This window comes from Musca vetustissima, unplaced genomic scaffold (genome assembly GCF_032173495.1).
Source record: "Musca vetustissima isolate MV318-11 ecotype Yass unplaced genomic scaffold, APGP_CSIRO_Mvet_v1 utg2887, whole genome shotgun sequence".
Lineage (NCBI taxonomy): Eukaryota > Metazoa > Arthropoda > Insecta > Diptera > Muscidae > Musca > Musca vetustissima.
Window position 1 is genome coordinate 246,060 of NW_026884039.1, and position 20,493 is coordinate 266,552.

Consider the following 20,493-nt stretch of genomic DNA (forward strand, 5'->3'; position numbering starts at 1 on the left):
TACATTAGTTATTGATATATTACTTCAGGGTTTCAATGTTCAATTGCCGTCTACAGATTCTACAGCATCACAACAGTCAAGTGAAGATTTCATTACTCCACCAAGTTCACCTGTTGTCAACTATCAGCCAAGAAGAATCAGTCAGAGAAGACAACCAGTTGAAGTCATATCCAGAAGCCCGGCTCAAACCTAAAAGGGGAGATATTAGGGTAACCCTAGTATTACCACATAAAATGCAACAATCTGGCATTATCATGCATCAGCACCATTGTCTCTTCCTTTTACATATTCATTTAGTCACTGATCAACCACCAATAGATGCACACCAAAGCTCTGCAAGTTGTCATAATTTATTGTTCTCAACTCATAAAACAACTCTAAGTTTTTATTTAATAAATGAATTAAATTGTTATATTTAAACATCGTTGTTCATCCAATCGACCACCTCCGTAGGAACGTAACACTCGTATAATACATAAAATTGTTTTTGAGAATTTACTAGAAGTATTGCAACAAATAAGTTCTTTTTTAGGTTTCAATTAGTAAACAGACCCTTAACCGTTTAAGGCAAAAATATAGGAAAACCCTAATTCGACGTTCTATTTTGTAGTTCAAAATTTAATGCAGTTTTTTCAATAGACAAATTAAATTGAATGCAGACTATTAGAACCACTCCCGTACCTTTGCGGTTCATTTCATTTCTTTTGTTATCATTTACAATTCGTTTCAAGTTGTGGATCATCTTTAATGATGTTGTGGTTCTCTGTGAACTCGTTTATTCTATAGTGAATAACTTTTTCATAAACTTTGTCCAGTCAATTTAACATACTAATGGTCTGTAGTATGTTATATTGTTAAATATTGGTACTATTTTAGCTTTCTTGAACGCATTTGGGAAAATAACCATTATTTATACACCAATGAAATGCCTTTGTGATAATTCTGGACATAGTCAGGCATAGCTCTAGACAACATTCAAAATTTCTTGGATTTGTGGCGAACATTATTGAAGTACGATTTGGAATGGGATGACGCCATACCAGATGAATTATACGGAAGGTGGGTGGCTTGGCTATGCGAGGTAAAAAAGCTAAGAGACTTCAAAATACCCAGGTATAATTTTCATAATATTTCTAATGATTCAAAAAAACTGCACCTGTTTAGCGATGCCAGGAGGCGATGGCAACTGTAGCCTACTGGCGATTCAATACTCCTTCTGGCATCAACATTTCATTTATATGCGGAAAAACCAACTGCGCACCAAAGAGGTACCATTCGATACCACGTCTAGAATTACAAGCAGCGGTCTTCGCCGTCCGCCTGAAAAACCAAGTTTATGAACATTCCATTTCTAATCCGGAAAATACTGTCGTGAATTGGATAAAATCTGATTCCAGAAAATATAAGCAGTTTGTGGCAAATCGTGTTGGTGAAATTCTGGAGAGCTCAACGACCCCAAATCGGAAGTGGCTACCTGGACACATGAATCCTGCTAATGAAGGGACTCGTTCACGACCTAAATACAATATAGAAAATAGATGGATAAACGGTCCCGAATTTTTATATTATTTGGCAACCCTGTCGTGAATGTTCACTAATTTTGTGGTGCTCTGTGCTCGTTTAAAAAATATTTAATTTCTAACAATATAATCTGTGTTTTTGTGGTAACAGTGTTTAAAAGTGTTGTGAAATAATTTTTGTGCATTTTGATAAAATTGGAAGTGTGAAATATAACATATTTTTCCTAATATTAATTAATCTTTTTAATTCTAATTGGCATTTTGTTTCCATTCCCAATTTGTTCCTTTTTTACATTAGCTTATATTGAGGTTGTGACATTTCTTTTATTTTTATTTTGTTTTGTTATTTTGACATCTCAAAACAGAGTTGCCAAATTTTGTGTTTCATAAGAAATTCAAGGGATAGAAATTCATGTAAATTCATAAATTATTTAAAAAAATAATAATAATAATTTTTAAAAATGGTTTGTCCTTACGAATTATGTAATATTTCCGTAGATGATGAGTTGTGTGTCACTTGCTGGTTTTGCCTTAATCAATGGCACGTTAAATGTGCTCGAATTAATGCAAAAGTAGTGGACACAATTAGGGATAATGTTGGTGTCCGTTGGTGCTGTGTCCATTGTCGAAAACTTTCAGCCGACTTTTATAACTTTGTAAAAGACTTGCAGTCGGAGCTTAGTTCGATGAAAAAGGAATTTACATCGTTATCAAAACGTTTTGAGAATTTTTCAAATTTGTTCGACAAGTACCAAGAGCTTGATGAATTTGTATCATCACCGTCTGTGTCTGGGCAGAAACGTAAAAGGTCTGCGAAAAAGGCTCCCAATAAAGTCGTGCCTAGTCGCAAACCCACAGTTTCTGTTGGGAATACAGTGCCACAATCACCTTCCGTCAATATCACAGATACAACGGAAACTGATTGTGTCCAGACATATGCTAGTGTTGCGTCACATTCGGCCTCGGAAATCGTTAAGGATGTAAATGAAGTGATTAATCCAAAATCTGTGAGTATAAGTACTGCTAGTCTGGAAAAGACTTCAAAACCTACTCACGGAAATCGGGAATCATCAGTTCAATCATCTAATGCGTCTTCCGTAGCTGGCACTTGCAATTCCCTCCAACCTGGTCAAAGACCATTATCTATGGCTCCCACCATGAAAATGGTATTTGTATCTAGGTTTGCACCAGATACCTCGGCTGAGGATATAAATTATTATATAAAATCAAAAATCGATGGAAATTTCTTTCTACGTTGTTATAAGCTCCGGTCTGCTTTCTCAGAAAGTAGATCATCTTTTAAAATCGTAGTACAAGAAAGTATGTTTCATCGACTAATTTCGAGAGAATTTTGGCCTGCTAATGCATTTGTAAAGGAATTTCTGGAAAGATCTGAAAACTTAGCTCATTTGCCTCAGAGGGCTGAAATATTGCCAAAAAACTAAATATGTTTCTCAATGTTTGCTATCAGAATGTAAGAGGGTTAAACACAAAATTAACTCGATTATTCTCTGATAGCCTTGGGTTTAATTATGATGTTATAGTATTTTCTGAAACTTGGTTAAAAGCATCCGTGTTAAATAGTGAAATTTTGTGTTCTAGATATCAAATATTTAGAAAAGATAAAGTTCTTAAAAAAGGTGGTGGCGTCCTTATTGCATTTGATGCCAAATATTCCACTAATTTAATTGAATTAAACTGTTTTGATATCGAATTTATTTGCATATCCATTGAATTAGAAAATTTTAAATTATTTGTGACTTGCTCATACATTCCTCCCTCATCGCAACTTGATATTTATAATCAGCATTTGTTAGCAATAAATTCAATTACTAACAAAGTGAATGACTCTGACAAAATATTAGTTCTCGGCGATTTTAATCTGCCGTCCGTAAAGTGGCTTTCATTGGCAGATTCGGAGGCTCTAACACCCTTGACATCTGATGCAAATGTAAACTTATATACCTTTGAAATTGTAAATCGTTTTAGCGACATAAATCTTTATCAAATAAATAGCGTATCAAATTGTTATGATCGAATTCTAGATCTAGCATTTGTGAATTATACACAATATTTTGAAATTATTAGAATACCTCCAGTATGTACTCCCGAAGATAACTACCATCCTACATTATGTATATCCATGATACATATTAATTTAGCTACCAACAATTCTTTAATATCATTTAAATCTGTTCCTAATTATAATAAAACTGACTTCCGAAAGCTAAACGCACTTATCTCAACCGTAAATTGGAGTACATTATTTATTTGTAAGAGTCATAGTGATCTAGAATTATCAGTATATAAATTTTATGATATCCTAAATAAATTTATTCTAGAATGTGTTCCCATTGTTAGAGTTAGAAACTCGGAACGATATCCATGGGTCACATCTGGGCTTTCAAGTATTAAAAATTATAAAAATAAACTTTTTAAAAAATATAAAAAATCAGGCTCCTCTATAGATTATGCTAAATATGCTGTCGCAAGGTCTAAATATACGTCAGAGTCCCGAAAACTTTACAATCTTTATTTAAACAAGATTAAACTTAATTTCAAATCCAATCTTAAATCTTTTTATGACTTTGTTAATATAAAAAGAAAAGCTACGTCAAAGCCCACCATCTTGAAATTCAATAATCAGACATTTGAGAAAAACTCTGAAATTTCAGAGTGCTTTGCAATTTTTTTCGCTACAACATATTCATATTCACCCTGTCCAAATAAAGATACATATAGTTATAAATTATCGACGATAGATCAAATATATATGCCTTTTTTACAAAGTCAATATGTTTCTAAAAATCTACGTAAATTAAAATCAATTAAAAGTCCAGGTCCGGATGGCATTCCTAGCATAATTCTAAAGTACTGTTCAGATACATAAGCTATCCCTTTAACGCTATTGTTTAATTATTCCCTGAAATATGGTCATTTTCCGACCTTCTGGAAGAAATCCTATATAGTTCCTTTACACAAATCTGGTAGCTTAACTAATGTCTCGAATTATAGAGGAATTGCTAAATTGAGTGCAATTCCAAAATTATTCGAAAAACTGATTACTGATGTAATTTCTCATAAAGTTCAGCCAATCTTAAGTCCACATCAACATGGTTTTCGTAGTGGCCTCTCAACCATTACCAATCTTATTCAATTTTCCTCAACCGTCATAAAAGGTTTTATTCAGCGTAATCAAACCGACACGATTTACACTGACTTCAGTAAAGCTTTTGACAGGGTTAACCATGAACTTTTAATATATAAATTAAATCAAATTGGTTTCAGTATAAATTTAGTTAAATGGATATCATCTTATTTGAGAAATAGATCACAGGTAGTTTTGTTTGATGATTGTCTCTCCAAATCCATTAATGTTCCTTCCGGTGTTCCCCAAGGAAGTCATTTAGGTCCACTCCTCTTCTATTTATAAATGATTTACCAAATGCAATAATCCACTCCAAATTGCTAATGTATGCTGACGATGTCAAGTTGTTTATCACCCATAACTCCATGAAGCATGCTGATTTACTTCAAAATGATTTAAATAACCTTTTTCAATGGTGCGAATTAAACTGTATGGATTTAAACCTAAGCAAATGTAAGCATATGTGTTTTTCCAGATCTTCTACTTTAACAAGGCAATACAATATTAATGGTACTGTTTTATCAACTGTAGATTCATTTGTTGATCTTGGTATTTTAATGGATCCAAAATTAAATTTTAATAATCATATCATTTCTATGGTAAACAAAGCCCACGGTGTCTTAGGATTTATAAAACGATGGGCTAAAGAATTCTCTGATCCCTACATTACAAAACAACTTTTTACATCTCTTGTGCGACCCATATTAGAATATGGTTCTGTTGTATGGGATCCCCAATATACAATATATTCCGATAAAATTGAATCAGTGCAGAAACAATTTCTAATTTTTGCACTGAGAGGTTTACATTGGAATAGAGACTTTGTGTTGCCTTCTTACACTAGCAGGTTAAAATTAATTCGATTGCCTACATTAAAAAGTAGACGTATTATGTTGAACACTATGATAGTAATTAAAATACTAAACGGTAATATACCTTCAGACTTCCTAATTTCATCCATTAGAATAAATGTTCCTTTTCGATCAAGTAGATATTATCAACCATTATACGTAGATTTTCATCGCACAAATTATTCTATGGGAGATCCACTTAGTAAAATGTGTATTGATTTCAATTCTGTGTATTCTAACGTAGACTTTTGCATGAATATTGAACTAATAAAATCTAATATAATCATATTTTTAAATGAATAATACAACTTAATAACTGGCTGTTGAAGTAGATTTCTGTAGCTGGTTTTCTATCCCTTCTCATTTTCCATCATAATGCGGATTATGGTGTGTACGCGATCCCTACGAAAGGGGAGGTCGCCCCCTCGGTCGGCAGGGGTGGGAAAGTGAGGCGTGGGAACGTACGAAAAAAAAAGAAATGGCCTTTAATAAATAACAATGCTGATTGCGATACATCTGAACTAGATTTGCGTTCACAACATTACGGCTTATCAACAGTAAAAACACCGCACTTAATTGATTTTAACAGATACTCAAATTTTCGGAAAGTGAAACGAATACTAGCATGGGTTGTACGTTTCGTCAATAATTCTAGAGTATTCGTATATAGATCCAGAATACAAGGGGAATTGACGTCTAGCGAGGAGAATTATTCTGAAAAGTTACTTTGCATAATTGTTCAACAGGAAGCCTTCTCCTCCGAATACAAATGTTTAAGAATGAATAGACCTGTGGACGCTAGCAGTGATTTAAAGACTCTGTGTCCTTATGTTGATGACTTTGGAATTATACGAGTTAAGGTCGAATCGATAACGCAGTATTCGTTTCCGAAGAATTCAGACGACCATGTATATTACCGAAAAATCATCGCTTCACAGAACTTCTTGTGTTATGGTATCATCAAAAATTGTATTACATCAACACGAACATCATAATAAGCGAGATACGACCAGAAGTATTGGATACCATCTATAAGAGTATTGGTCAATAAGGTGCGTAACAAATGCAGTGTGTGTAAAATCAAAAAAGCGCTACCGACACATCCTATTATGGGTCAACTACCAATTGACAGGCTTACGCCCTATGTCAGACCATTTTCATATACGGGCTTAGACTATTTTGGCCCCGTTGAAGTAACTATTCGGCGTCAAAAGGGAAAACGGTGGATAGCATTATTCACCTGCTTAATGATTAGAGCAATTCATCTAGAAATTGCTTCAAATTTATTGACGCTTGTTTGATGTGCATTAAAAACGTTGTGAATCGTCGAGGAGTATTTGTACAAATTCGGAGCGATAATGGGACCAATTTTGTCGGCATTAGAAAGGAGCTCTATGGAGAGACCAATTTTTTGGGCAGCGAAACTATTAAAGCTGGACTTGTCCCTTTAGGTGTGCAATGGAAATTTAATACGCCTGGTGATCCTGCGTCTGGCGCTGCATGGGAAAGGTTGGTACAATCGGTTAAAACGTGCTTGAATGCTATGCTAAAGGAACATGTTCCTCGTTTAGAAACGCTTTATAGTTTATTGGTGGAGACCGAAAATATTGTGAACTCTAGGCCGCTTACACACATTCCGGTTACACCGGATGATCCGGAACCCCTTACCCCGAACCACTTTTTGATCGGTGGTGTTAATTCTACCCAGACGCTAGCGCCATATGAACATCGTCTGTGTGCTTCCAGGAAACAGTGGCGATTACTGCAAAATCTCAAGAATGGGCTATGGAAGCGATGGATAAAAGAATACCTCCCAGATTTGACTAGACGGACCAAATGGTTCCAATCATCGCGCTCGCTCTGCCCTGGTAGTCTTGTGCTAATTTGTGACGTCAACGAGTCTCGGTCAAAGTGGAAAAGAGGAAGAATCTTAAGGTTGATTGAAGGCAAGGATGGTGTGGCAAGATCTGCCGAGGTGCAGACTTCTACGCAGGCCAATAAAAAAGCTTGCTATATTGAATGTTTCTGACGGATGCAGTGAATCTCAATCTATCGAATCGATTTAAGGGGGTGGGGATGTTGATTCTGGCAACGTCGTTTAGTCTGTAATTGTTTATTGTAGTGACATTCGTATGTAAGAAATTGTTTAGAATAATGTGGCATCCATTAATTTCAAAATAATTGTAAAACGAAAGGTCTAAAGAAATATGTAAAAATGTTTAATTAATTGTCTCTCGTTTTATGCCATAAGGACCGACCGAGTAAGAAATATTTCACATTGTTTATAACTTAAAATTCATAAGATAATTTTTAGAGAATAAACTGAGCCTTTGTCAAAAAATACATTTATACTTGTTTGCTTTTGTCGGACTTGAAACGGGTGACACACATCTTGCCTACGCCGATGACATCGATATAATAGGTCGAACATTGCGACGATAACAGTCACCTTTGAACAAACATCAACGAGCAAGACGTACAGTAGACTTGGGCAAACAGAGGTATTGGAGAACTACCGCTTCGAGGTAGTCAAAGATTTTATACACTTTGGTACAGCCATAAATAAAACTACATCAGTTCTGCGTTAACGGTGAATATCGCCGTCGAAAGAACCATGAATTGTACCATATACTCTCGGAAATCGGCATTGTCAAATATATCGAGCTTGCTAGGTCATGTTGTGAGAATGGATGTGGATGCCCCAGCACAAAGGGCATATAAATGCGAGTCAACTGATGGCCCACGAATTAGATGGAAAGATAAAATTTTAAGAGCTGCGCGCAAGATCAACCCGCCTGGAAATCTTTTTTAAGCTCGAATCATGGAACAAATGTTTTGTCACAAGCCAGCTAAGTACGTATGTGAGTAAAGGGGCGAATCATGATCATTAAGTGGATCGTTCGTGAGAACTTCTCGAGGTATTACGGTGTAATACAATTTTCGAAGATTCCATTTCTATTGACGAAAGTAGCTGTAACTGCGTTCTGTTTATTGTGGTAAATAAATTTACTTTCTGGGAGCAATTCTAAATGATTTATTTTTTTCACTATTTTTTTAAGTACAAAAAAATTCAAGTACTTGGTCTGAAGAAAAACGCTTTAATGATAATATTTGTATGTCACGAATTCCATGTCATGCACTGTTACAGCTTGCGAATTATAAATTGGTTTGCATTTGTTATTTATTAGTTTAACGCTCTTAACAACAACGCTCAGCTTTGTGTGGCGCCAAGATTTTGTAACACCCCGAAATATTAGTTCTAGACCCACCTTTCAAATACAATCAGACTTTTGTGTGAAAAAATTGCATTCTATGTCTTATATATACACTCATGAATAGACCTCGGATTTTGCATATTTGCATATTTTTTAATAATGAAGATATCGAAATTCTGATTGGACACAAATTCGTTTCAAAGGATTTAGAATTATTTGAAGGGTTCATATTTTTTAATTTTTTGCATATTTGCATATTTTGCATATGCACGAGATATGCAAAAAATATGCAAAATATGCAAAAAATATGCAAAATATGCAAAAAATATGCAAAATATGCAAAAAATATGCAAAATATGCAAAATATGCAAAAAATATGCAAAATATATGCAAAATATGCAAAAAAATATATGCAAAATATATGCAAAATATGCAAAAAATATGCAAAATATGCTAGGTCGATATGCAATAAATATGCAAAATATATGCATAAAATATGCAAAATATATGCTAAAATATGCAAAAATATGCAAAATATGCAAAAGATATGCAAAATATGTGCAAATATGAGCAACATATTTCACATATGCAATCATTTTAATCAAAAAAAAAAAAAAAAAAAAAAAAAAAATTCAGGGTAGTTTTCGAATTTGTGTGCTTTCTTTATTTTTAACCTATAGAAATCTAATTGTGTATGTATGCGTTTCATGGTTCAACTGTTAGATTTTTGGGGCATTATGAAAAATTTGCTAAATGTATGTATAAAACATGCAAACATATATAACCGTTATATGGCGATATACTAAAACGTGGACCGATATATCCCATTTCCAATACCAAACATCCTAGGAGTAATAATAATATATGTGCAAAATATTAAAGTTCTATCTTTAATATTGCGACCTAGCATACCGTGCATATATTTTGCATATGTTTGCATATTTTGCATATATTTTGCATATTTTGCGTATTTTGCATATTTTTGCATATTTTGCATATTTTTGCATATTTTGCATATGTTTGCATATTTTGCATATATTTTGCGTATGTTTGCATATTTTGCATATTTTTGCATATTTTGCATATTTTTTCATATTTTGCATAGTTTTGCATATGTCTGCATATGTTTGCATATTTTGCATATATTTTGCGTATGTTTGCATATTTTGCATATTTTTGCATATTTTTTCATATTTTGCATAGTTTTGCATATGTCTGCATATTTTGCATATGTTTGCATATTTTGCATATTTTTGCATATTTTGCATATTTTTGCATATTTTGCATATTTTTGCATATATTTTGCATATTTTGCATATATTTTGCATATTTTTTGCATATTTTGCATATTTTTTGCATATATTTTGCATATTTTTTGCATATATTTTGCATATTTTTTGCATATTTTTGACATGACCCCAAATAACGATCAATTAAAGCATGAAACGCCTAAATACAAAATTTGAGTCCAATCGGATAAAGCATAAAAAATATGCAAAAATCCGAGGTCTACTCATGAAGGACATAGACCGTATAAGATGACAATATATCCAAGAGGAGTTTTTGGCCTTTAGCGAGTCGAAAGAACCATAAGAAATTTTGAATCTAATGGGGTAAATGTTCATTCTGGGAAAACATGATTCGGAAAAGATGCCAGGGTAAGAAAGAGGAGATGTTTATCTCAAACCGGTCACAAGGGTGTAAATATCGTGAATAACCGTTATTTTTATAAAATGTCTTAATTATTTTTTTAGTTTATCAGTTGTACAATTGGCAAAATCTTTTGGAATATGAACTATTGTTTGGGACGATTTTATTAGCATCATTAAACGTAAACAGTATATTTTTATAAAAAACATTGACGTCATAATTTTTTACTTATTGAAGTAAAGTATAACATGTACGAGACGTGTAAAATTTTTGTCGATGAAGTTAGAAAACAAACTTTATTTTATGTGCCTTTGGCATCTCAAGATCCAGACATGACAGCATTATCCGAAAGAATTCTTAGATTAGAGTCTTTAATAAAAATTATATTGATTTTGTCACGCACGCATTAAATATTATATTTTCTTACACTATTTAACTACACTTACCACGGGATCTCGTAGGTATATAAGTAGGTTTATATATATGTAATTTTTAGAAAGAGATTTCTTTATTCGAATATAATACAAGTTATTGATATTATTTTAGCTAACAGCGTTCACACTTACCACAAATAACACTATAAAAATAATAAATAATTGCCCAAGTTACTCACCACGGGAAAGTGGGACAACAAAAAGAAAAATCGCCGCTATTATGCCAAATTCACCTAAAATATGTAGTCCGGATTGGTAAGAATGGTTCCTATATAATTGCATATCTAACTTTACAAATTGATTTTTGACCTATGTGGTTGACGTTTTTGTGGAATTTGGGATGTAATATAATTACAATATATTTTGTCATTTCTTAAATAGTAACTCTTATCACGGGAAACCACTGTTTTCGCGAATGTTAAAACGCCTATCTGTGTGATTTGACACGTATGCAAACAAATACGTTGAACTAATTGTGGTATCAAAATAACAATTCATTTAGTTTACATCCGAATCCAAATTCGTGAACGAGTAACGTGGGAGAAGCAGAAGTTTAATATACTAACGCCAAAATAGCAAAAACACCGAAAATTACAACATGACTTACTAAACAGTCGTAAAGATTGCATTGTACAGACGTGTTTTTTTTTCTCAATAATAACAACATGCAAATAAAAGTACAGCTATTTATACTTCTTCTTTTTATTATAATACGAGAGAATTTAGCAAAAACAAAAAAATGTTGAAAATTTAGAGACCGTGCGACGATGACGTTGTTGCCTCTTCAAGGCATACAAACATGACTAAAAAAACTAAGTTCAACAGCTCTTCTCAGAGTAATCAAAATTACTATCCCCATTACAAGTTGTGGATCCCGATGATGTCGATGAGATCAACGATGACACAATTATCGATGGTCCGGCCAAAGAAAAATTGCAACTGATTACTATACTGAAATGCAAAGTAGAACAAGTGCATTTCAAGAAATCAAGAAATCTGCCACAGGAAAATCAAGAAATCTGCCACAGGAAAAGATAATATTTGTTGTATATTTCCAGAGGAAATCAATTACCCTTAAGGAACTACGTTAAAATTATTCAGACATAAATCATTTTAAAGTCCGTTGGGAATATCAAAAACCCAACAAAGGGAAAATAACCCAATGTTATAATTGTCAAATGCACGGTAATGGTGGTAACCGTTGCAAATTTAAAACGTTTTGTGAGAATTGTGCAGGGAACCATAAAAAAGAAGATTGCACAAATAATTTCCTGAAATGTCCAAACTGCAATGGTGAACACAAAGCATCATCATTAGAAAGTCGAAGCCGATTAAAATTCGTTATGAAAACCCCAAGATTAATAGATCGTCAACTCAATTTAATTATACGACGAACTACCATCATCATTTTCCAAATGTATTAAATCAACCAGAAAATACAAAATTTTCGGGATGCAATAATAAACCCCAGGCTAACAACAACCCCAGGCTAACAAAAATGTATTTGCCTTGGAGGAAATGAAGAGTCTTACTATGGAATTAATTTCAAGCTTAAGTAAATGTAAGACAAAAAACGATCAATTTGAGGTCATCGCCACTCTTGCTTGCAAGTTTTTGTACTGAACTCAACAAATTTGAAAATTATGATATGGAATGCCAAAGGAATCCGAAATAAAAACTAAGAACTGCTTAATTTTTTGCAAAGTAAAAATTTAGATGTTTGTATGATAAACGAAACATTCCAATTCTTCGTTAAAAAATAGAAACTACTATGTATATAGGAAAGATCGCGAATGTGGTATAAGAGGTGGAGTTGCTATACTTATTAAGAAAAACATACATTGTCAACTACTTCCTGCAATATACACATCCATTATTGAAAACATCGGTCTGAAAATCTATACTGCAAAGTTCTATATATATATATATATATATTTTCCCCGGAGGAAGTTCTAACGCGGATTCAAGAAATCGGTTCTCATCTGACATTCGTAATTTAACCTCGCATTCCAATAAGTTTATATTAGGAGGTGATTTCAACTGCCGACACACGTATTGGGGATGTTCTAGAAACAATAGTTGGGGGAATATGTTATATGACAAACTTCAGCACAATAATTTACAAATAATTTTCCCTCAAACCTCGACATACATACCAGCAGACATTGGAAGACGTCCGTCCAATTTAGATGTATTTTTAACAAATATATCTGATAATATAGCTAGCATAAAAGCCACAAACGATCTGAGCTCTGACCATCTCCCGGTTATCTGCGAAGTCAATTTAAGTACAAGTACTTCGACCAACTTTTATTACAATTATAATAAAGCTAACTGGTCCCGATTTAAAAGCTTTATTAATAACAAACTCTCAACTCATGAACACCCGCTGCTGTGTGCTGATTCAAACCAAATTGATGCGGAAGTTAAAAATTTTACTAATATAATTCAAGATTCCGTTGAACATAGTATTCCAAAAAATATAAGCAGGATCCCTAGGAGATCTATACCAAATTTTATAAAAATATTGATACGGCACAGAAATATATACAAAAGGAATTTTAAAAGATGCACAGATGTTAGTGATCGTATCTATATGAATCGCCTGAACAAGCAAATAAATCGCGAATTATTGTCTTATAAGAATGAGTCTTGGAATAAAACACTATCTGAATTGGGCAATTCATCGAAGCCACTTTGGAAAATTTCTAAAGTGTTGAAGAGGAAAACTCAAAATATTACTACTATATCCCAAAATAATCAATTTTATTATTCCCAGATGGATAAATGCGAAATAATTGCTACTCATTTCCTAAAATCACCAGACTTATGTATCCTCTAATTAACAGGAAATCTGAACTGAGTCTTATTGTTCGATTATTGAAAGCAACCAAACTCCAGTTGCGATTTCAACTAGCAACGCCACTGAAATAAAACTTAACATTATGAATATCAATTTTTTTCAGTTGCCGTCGATAATACTGTTTTGACAGTTCTTCAACTAGAAATATTGTAAACAAAAAATTTAATCGAATATTTCAGAAAAACTAATTTTAATTGATATAAGCTCAGTGGAACTATTTTTGATGATGAAAATGATGTGCAAGGCGTATCATCTATTAGAAGGCATTTAAGGGATAAATCCAATCCATTAAAACTACCATCCGTAATGTGAGTAGATGTTTATGTCTAGAGAAATGTTCAATCAACTGCTCATTTTAGCTTCAAGGCGTATTTTTTCTACCAAAAGATGCTATTGTGTACTTAGCATTAAACCCTGGTTTCCGAAAAGCCCGACGGTCAACAGCAATCCCTCCTTTCATAAAAGTGTGCGTAGCTCTGAGGGTTTTTGAGGAGGGAAGTTTTCAAAAGTCCCATGGCAATGACTTCAACCTTGGCATGCTTCAACCCACAATATCGGTGGTTTTGACCGAAATTGTCCGGCCAATAGAGGAAAAACTTTGTAAAATTTGGATTGTTTCCAAATCAAGAGAGGAGAAAAAAAGGGAAGAATAAACATTTTTTTATCCGAAAACTAAGTTCCCGGTGTTGTCGGACGTATAGATGGCACTCACGTACATATCAAGGGCCCAAGAGAAGATGTTCACAACTCTCTCCCTTTCATTTAGAGTGCTATGGTCCACCAATAGCAGTTAAGGTCTTCTAAAATGGCCTTCTACACATCATCGGTAGTCGATTTGGTGCGTGCTACATTTATGTGAGCTTCCATCCGGGCAATTAAGACCTCAAATTGTTCTTTTGTAGTAATTTTAATCATTAGGCCTATAAATTTCAGTTATTATTGTTAAACACGACTAAACAGCAACCAGAAATAAATGGTTGCCGAAAAATTCTATTTGAAGCAACTGAAGTTGACAACATAATTCAAATTTGGCAACTGGCAACGCCACAACTATGGTTACCATCCGTAATCGACCCATTAGAAATAAGATACTCATATGCAACAACTTACTAAATTCATCCTCAAAATATGCAGCACAGCCATGCGACAAATAGCAGGACAGGAAGATAGTCAAAGAAAACACACAACTCTTAAAAACCATTTGAATTGGATGAATTTTTTACATGATTAAGTCTCACAAAGTCAAAGTCTCAAAAATGAATCAATTGTTTGTTCATAGAAAATGGTATGCCATGATATGGAAAAATCATACAACACATCCATCCATACATCCAATAAACTGAAATATACAAATAAATGACAATTAAAAGAGATTTTGAGAAGTGGATAATATCTTTAGTAGACTCTATGTTTTCTTATCTTTAAATATTAACTTGAAAATAAAGTGTATAGATTTTTTGTAAGAAATACAATGAATTTAATAAACACAGTTTATATATACTTCAATTTATATAGTATTCCAAGCCTGGGGTTATTTTATTTTTCGCCATATTTATGTGATTATTCCAAGACAAGTTACATTGTAATGTAGCACCTAAATATGTTACATTATTTATCTAATTTACTTCATTTCCACCAATATTGAAGGTAACTAATCGCATTAATTTCAATTTTTGAACGTCGATTCCCCCAATCAACACTAATGATGTTGCTCCTTTCTCCTGAGACTTCCACGTATTGCTTCTTGTAAGCTAGTTAACTCTTAAAGATTACAAGTTCCTTCCCACATATACCATAATAAAACAATGTCAAAAGACTTTGAAAATTCAAAAACAGACCAGCAACTCCATGGTATCCCTGATCCAAAATTTTTGAAAAAATCGTTTCATAATTCAGCTTTAACATGCGGGTTATTAATGTTGTTTCCTGTCTGAGAAACTATTTTAATGTCAGATTTCTCCTTACGTCTTAAGACTGAATTTATGAAACTTCATGACTTTTTCGTATCACCGTCAGCCTTTAAGATATTTTTGTGATAGTACTCTTTCCTCGACTGTCCAGATGCTACTCGTATTACTTTACTGACTCGCTTCAAAAGCTCATTGTGTACGTTATTCTTAGATTTTCTTCTTTTAGCAAGTAATTTTTCTTTAAAAATTATCAATTTTTGGGGAACAAATTAATCGAAGGTGTTATTTCAAATCTCAACAACTTATTAGAACCATACCGTAGAACCATAAGTTATTGCATTTGATATTTTTTTTAAGAATACTGAAGCGTAATCGTCGCAATTTTCTAAGTTATCGTGCCCCTTAAAAACAATTAAAATGATAACTAAATTGGCAACCCTGTCGTGATTGTTGATAATTTTTTGTCGTGCTCCTTTTTTGATTAACAATATTTATTTTGTGTTTTTTTAACCCGTTTGTGAATCTTAAAAAGTGTTAACAGTGTTTAAAATCTATTTTTGATTTGTCTGTGCTAATTGGTGTAGTGAGTTTTGTGATAACTAATAAAAATCAATTTATTTTCTTATTGGTATTCCGTGTTCCATTCCCTGTTTGTTTCCATTGTTACATTTCTTCATTTGTTTGTTGTAACATTATTCTTGTTTATTTTCTTATTATCTTTTCAAAACAGAGTTGCCAATAAGATTTATTTTTGTAGAAATCAAAGGATTTCGAATTCCAGCTACTTTTTTGAATTTTATCTTTTTTTTTCAAATATTTGAATTAAACATTTTTTACAATGGTCTGTCCGTATGAATTGTGTAACATCTCTAACGATGATGAATTGTGCGTTACATGTTGGTTTTGTTTAAATTAGTGGCATGTTAAGTGTGCTCGTATCAACGCGAAAGTAGTTGATACTATTAGAGACAATGTTGGCGTTCGTTGGTGCTGTGTTCACTGTAGAAAACTTTCTGCCGACTTTTATAATTTTGTAAAAGACTTGCAATCGGAGCTTGTATCCATTAAGAAAGACTTTACATCATTAACAAGTCGTTTTGAAAATTCTTCGAATTTGTTTAATAAGTACCAAGAACTCGGTGAATTTGTATCGTCGCCGTCCGTTTGTGGGCAGAAACGAAAGCGGTCTTCGAAGAAGGCACCAACTAAAATGATGCCTATTCGTAAAGCATCTATTTCTGCTGGGAATACTGTATCACGAACAGCGTCAGATAATATTGATAAAATTGATGCTGTTAATGAACAGACTTATGCCAGTGTCGTGTCTCATGCAACCACGGAAGCTAGCAACGATGTATTGGAAGTGACAATACCTGATAACAGTAGTCTTGAGAAGACCGCCAAATCTACTCATAGTACACAGGTGTTGTCAGTTCCTTCATCTCGTGCGTCTTCCGAGATTGTAGCTGGCAATTCCCCACTACCTACCCAAAGACCATTATCAATGGCCCCTGTCATGAAAATGGTTTTTGTGTCTAGGTTTGCGCCTGATACCTCGGCTGAGGATATAAATAACTATATCAAATCAAAAATAAATGGTAATTATTTTCTAAGATGCTACAAGCTTCGATCGGCATACTCTGAAAGTAGATCATCATTTAAAATATTAGTTCATGATGATATATTTCCAAGTTTGATATCGAAAGATTTTTGGCCTGCTAGAGCGTTTGTTAAAGAATTTCTAGAAAGATCAGATAATTTAGCTCATTTACCTCAGAGATCTGAACCAGTATCAAAAAACTAGATAACCTATTTACCATTTGCTATCAGAATGTAAGGGGGTTAAACACTAAATTAACTCGTTTATTTACTGATAGCATTGGTTTTGAATTTAGCATTATTGTGTTTACTGAGACTTGGCTCAAAACGTCTGTGTTAAATAGTGAAATTATGTGTTCAAAATATCAAATATTTAGAAAAGATCGTACTGGTAAAAAAGGTGGCGGCGTCCTTATTGCAGTTGATGCCAAATTTTCCACTAATTTAATTAAATTAAATTGTTTTTCTGACATAGAATTTATCTGCATATCAATTGAATTGTGTAAATTTAAACTATTCGTTACGTGCTCATATATACCTCCTTCATCACTTCTTGATATTTATAATCAGCATTTAGCAGCACTAAACTCAATTATTAATATTATGAATGATACCGATAGAATTTTAGTTCTTGGTGATTTTAATATGCCATCTATAAAGTGGCTCTCATTGCCAGACTCAGAAAGTTTAACGCCGTTGACATCTGAAGCAAATGTAAACCAATATACATTTGATATTGTTAATCGATTTTGTGAAATTAATCTCCTTCAAATAAATAATATTTTAAATTGTAATGATAGAATCCTTGATCTAGTATTTGTAAATTTTACACAATTTTTTGAATTAATTCGAATTCCTGTTATATGTACTCCAGAAGATAATCATCATCCAACATTATATATAACCATGAGCCATAATTCTACAATTAACGAAATTTCATGTGATTCATTTAAAAATATTCTTAACTATAAAAAAGCAAATTTTCGAAAGCTTAATTCTCTTATTTCATCTGTAAACTGGACAACTGCATGTCAATGTAAGAATCACACCGATTTTGAATTTATAATAGATATATTGTATAATACTCTAAATAAATTTATTTCTGAATGTGTTCCAACTGTTAGAATTAAAAATTCTGACAGATATCCATGGATTTCGCGTGAGTTATCAAGTATAAAAAATTTAAAAAATAAACTTTTTCGAAAATATAAGAAGTCAGGCTCATCTACAGACTACGCTAATTATTCTGTTGCTAGATCCAAATATACCATAGAGTCCCGTAGATTGTATAATATTTACCTCAACAAGATCAAAAATAATTTTAAAACTAATCCGAAGTCATTTTATGAGTTTGTTAACTTAAAAAGAAAAGTCTCCTCAAAACCCACAATTTTGAAATGCAACAATAAGGAGTTTGTAAAAAATTCTGAAATAGCAGAATGTTTTGCAAATTTTTTCGCCTCTACTTATTCATCTGCAGTTTGTCCAAATATAAACTCATATCCTTATGAGCTATCCAAAATAGATCAAATATATATGCCTTTTTCAAGATGTTGCTAAAAATTTACGTACTCTAAAACCAATTAAACTCCCAGGTCCAGATGGTATACCTAGCATAATTCTCAAATATTGTTCTGACACTTTAGCAACGCCTTTTACGTTGCTATTTAATCATTCCTTAAATTTTGGTTATTTTCCCACTATATGGAAGAAATATTTTATAGTACCGTTGCACAAGTCTAGTAGTCTATCAAACGTCTCAAACTACAGAGGAATTGCAAAATTAAGTGATATCCCAAAATTGTTTGAAAAATTAATTACTGCTGTTATTTCTCACAAAATTAAATCCATTTTAAGTCCATATCAACATGGCTTTCGTAGTGGTCTTTCAACTATAACAAATCTTATAGATGTCTCTCAAAATCGATTAACGTACCTTCATGTGTTCCACAAGGAAGTCACCTCGGGCCGGTTCTTTTTCTATTGTTTATAAATGATTTGCCAACTTCTGTAGTACATTCTAAATTGTTAATGTATGCAGATGATGTCAAGTTATTCATTACCCATAATTCTGAGAAACAATCCATTTTACTCCAAAATGATTTAAATAACCTTTTTCAGTGGTGCAGATTAAATTGTATGGATTTAAATTTGAACAAATGTAAACATATGTGTTTTTCTAGAAATTCTTCATTGACGAGGCAATACAATATTAAAGGTTCGGTTTTATCAACAGTTGAAACATTCGTGGATCTTGGTATTTTAATGGATCCAAAGTTAAACTTTAAGAATCATGTTATTTCTATGGTAAATAAAGCATATGGTGTATTAAGTTTTATAAAACGGTGGGCCAAAGAATTCTCGGATCCTTATATAACAAAACAACTATACACGTCTCTTGTTAGACCTATATTAGAATATGGTTCTGTTGTATGGGATCCTCAATATGCAATATATTCCGATAAAATCGAATCAGTGCAGAAACAATTCTTACTTTTTGCACTGAGGGGTTTACATTGGAATAGTGATTTTGTGTTGCCTTCTTACACTAGCAGGTTAAAATTAATTCGGTTACCTACATTAAAAAGTAGACGTATTATGTTGAACACTATGATGGTACTAAAAATATTAAATGGTAATATACCCTCTGATTTCCTAATTTCATCTATTAGAATAAATGTTCCGCCAATTAGCGAAAAATTTTGAATAAAATGTAAATTAAATCAATATGTGCTTCAAATGCTTAGCATTGCTTGCTCTATCATAACAACTGATCAAAAGCCATGTATTGGATTTTTCGACGAATAGTTTTCACAGTGGTGGCACAAAAAAAAACTAACTTTAAGGTAATTTGAATGCATTTTTTGTCGGAATGGAAAATATTAGAATATTTAGAAAAATAAATATTCCTATACATTTTAACGACGGAACGAACGAACAAAAATATTTTTAAGAAAGAAGATAGGTTTATGTTTTATTACTTTGTTCTTAAGTGTTTAATTTCTATGAACTATATACACTGGTGGCCAAAACTAAACCAACTGAAATTGCAAACTGTATAAATGACCTGTAACTTTTTTGAAAATAAAGTTGTAGTGGAAGTTTTTTTCAGGAATAATGAGATAATTTACTTATTTAAAAAAGAAAACAAGTAAATTGTTTTATTTTTTCTTGATGTCATCTATTTTTATTTTATTTGTGTCATCTATTTAAATTACCAAAACATGGTCGCTATAATATAACAGAAATAAACTAAGCGTTAAAGTTGTTCAAAATAGTATTTGAATAATTTTAATCGAGTTA

General features: G+C 32.6%; 1 protein-coding gene across 1 annotated transcript in view; it reads left to right on the forward strand.

The window, feature by feature from the left end:
• The window catches only part of LOC133331018 (dmX-like protein 2), a 190,910-nt gene that overhangs the window by 43,465 nt on the left and 126,952 nt on the right, over positions 1 to 20,493 (forward strand). The gene's annotated exons all lie outside the window — the stretch shown is intronic.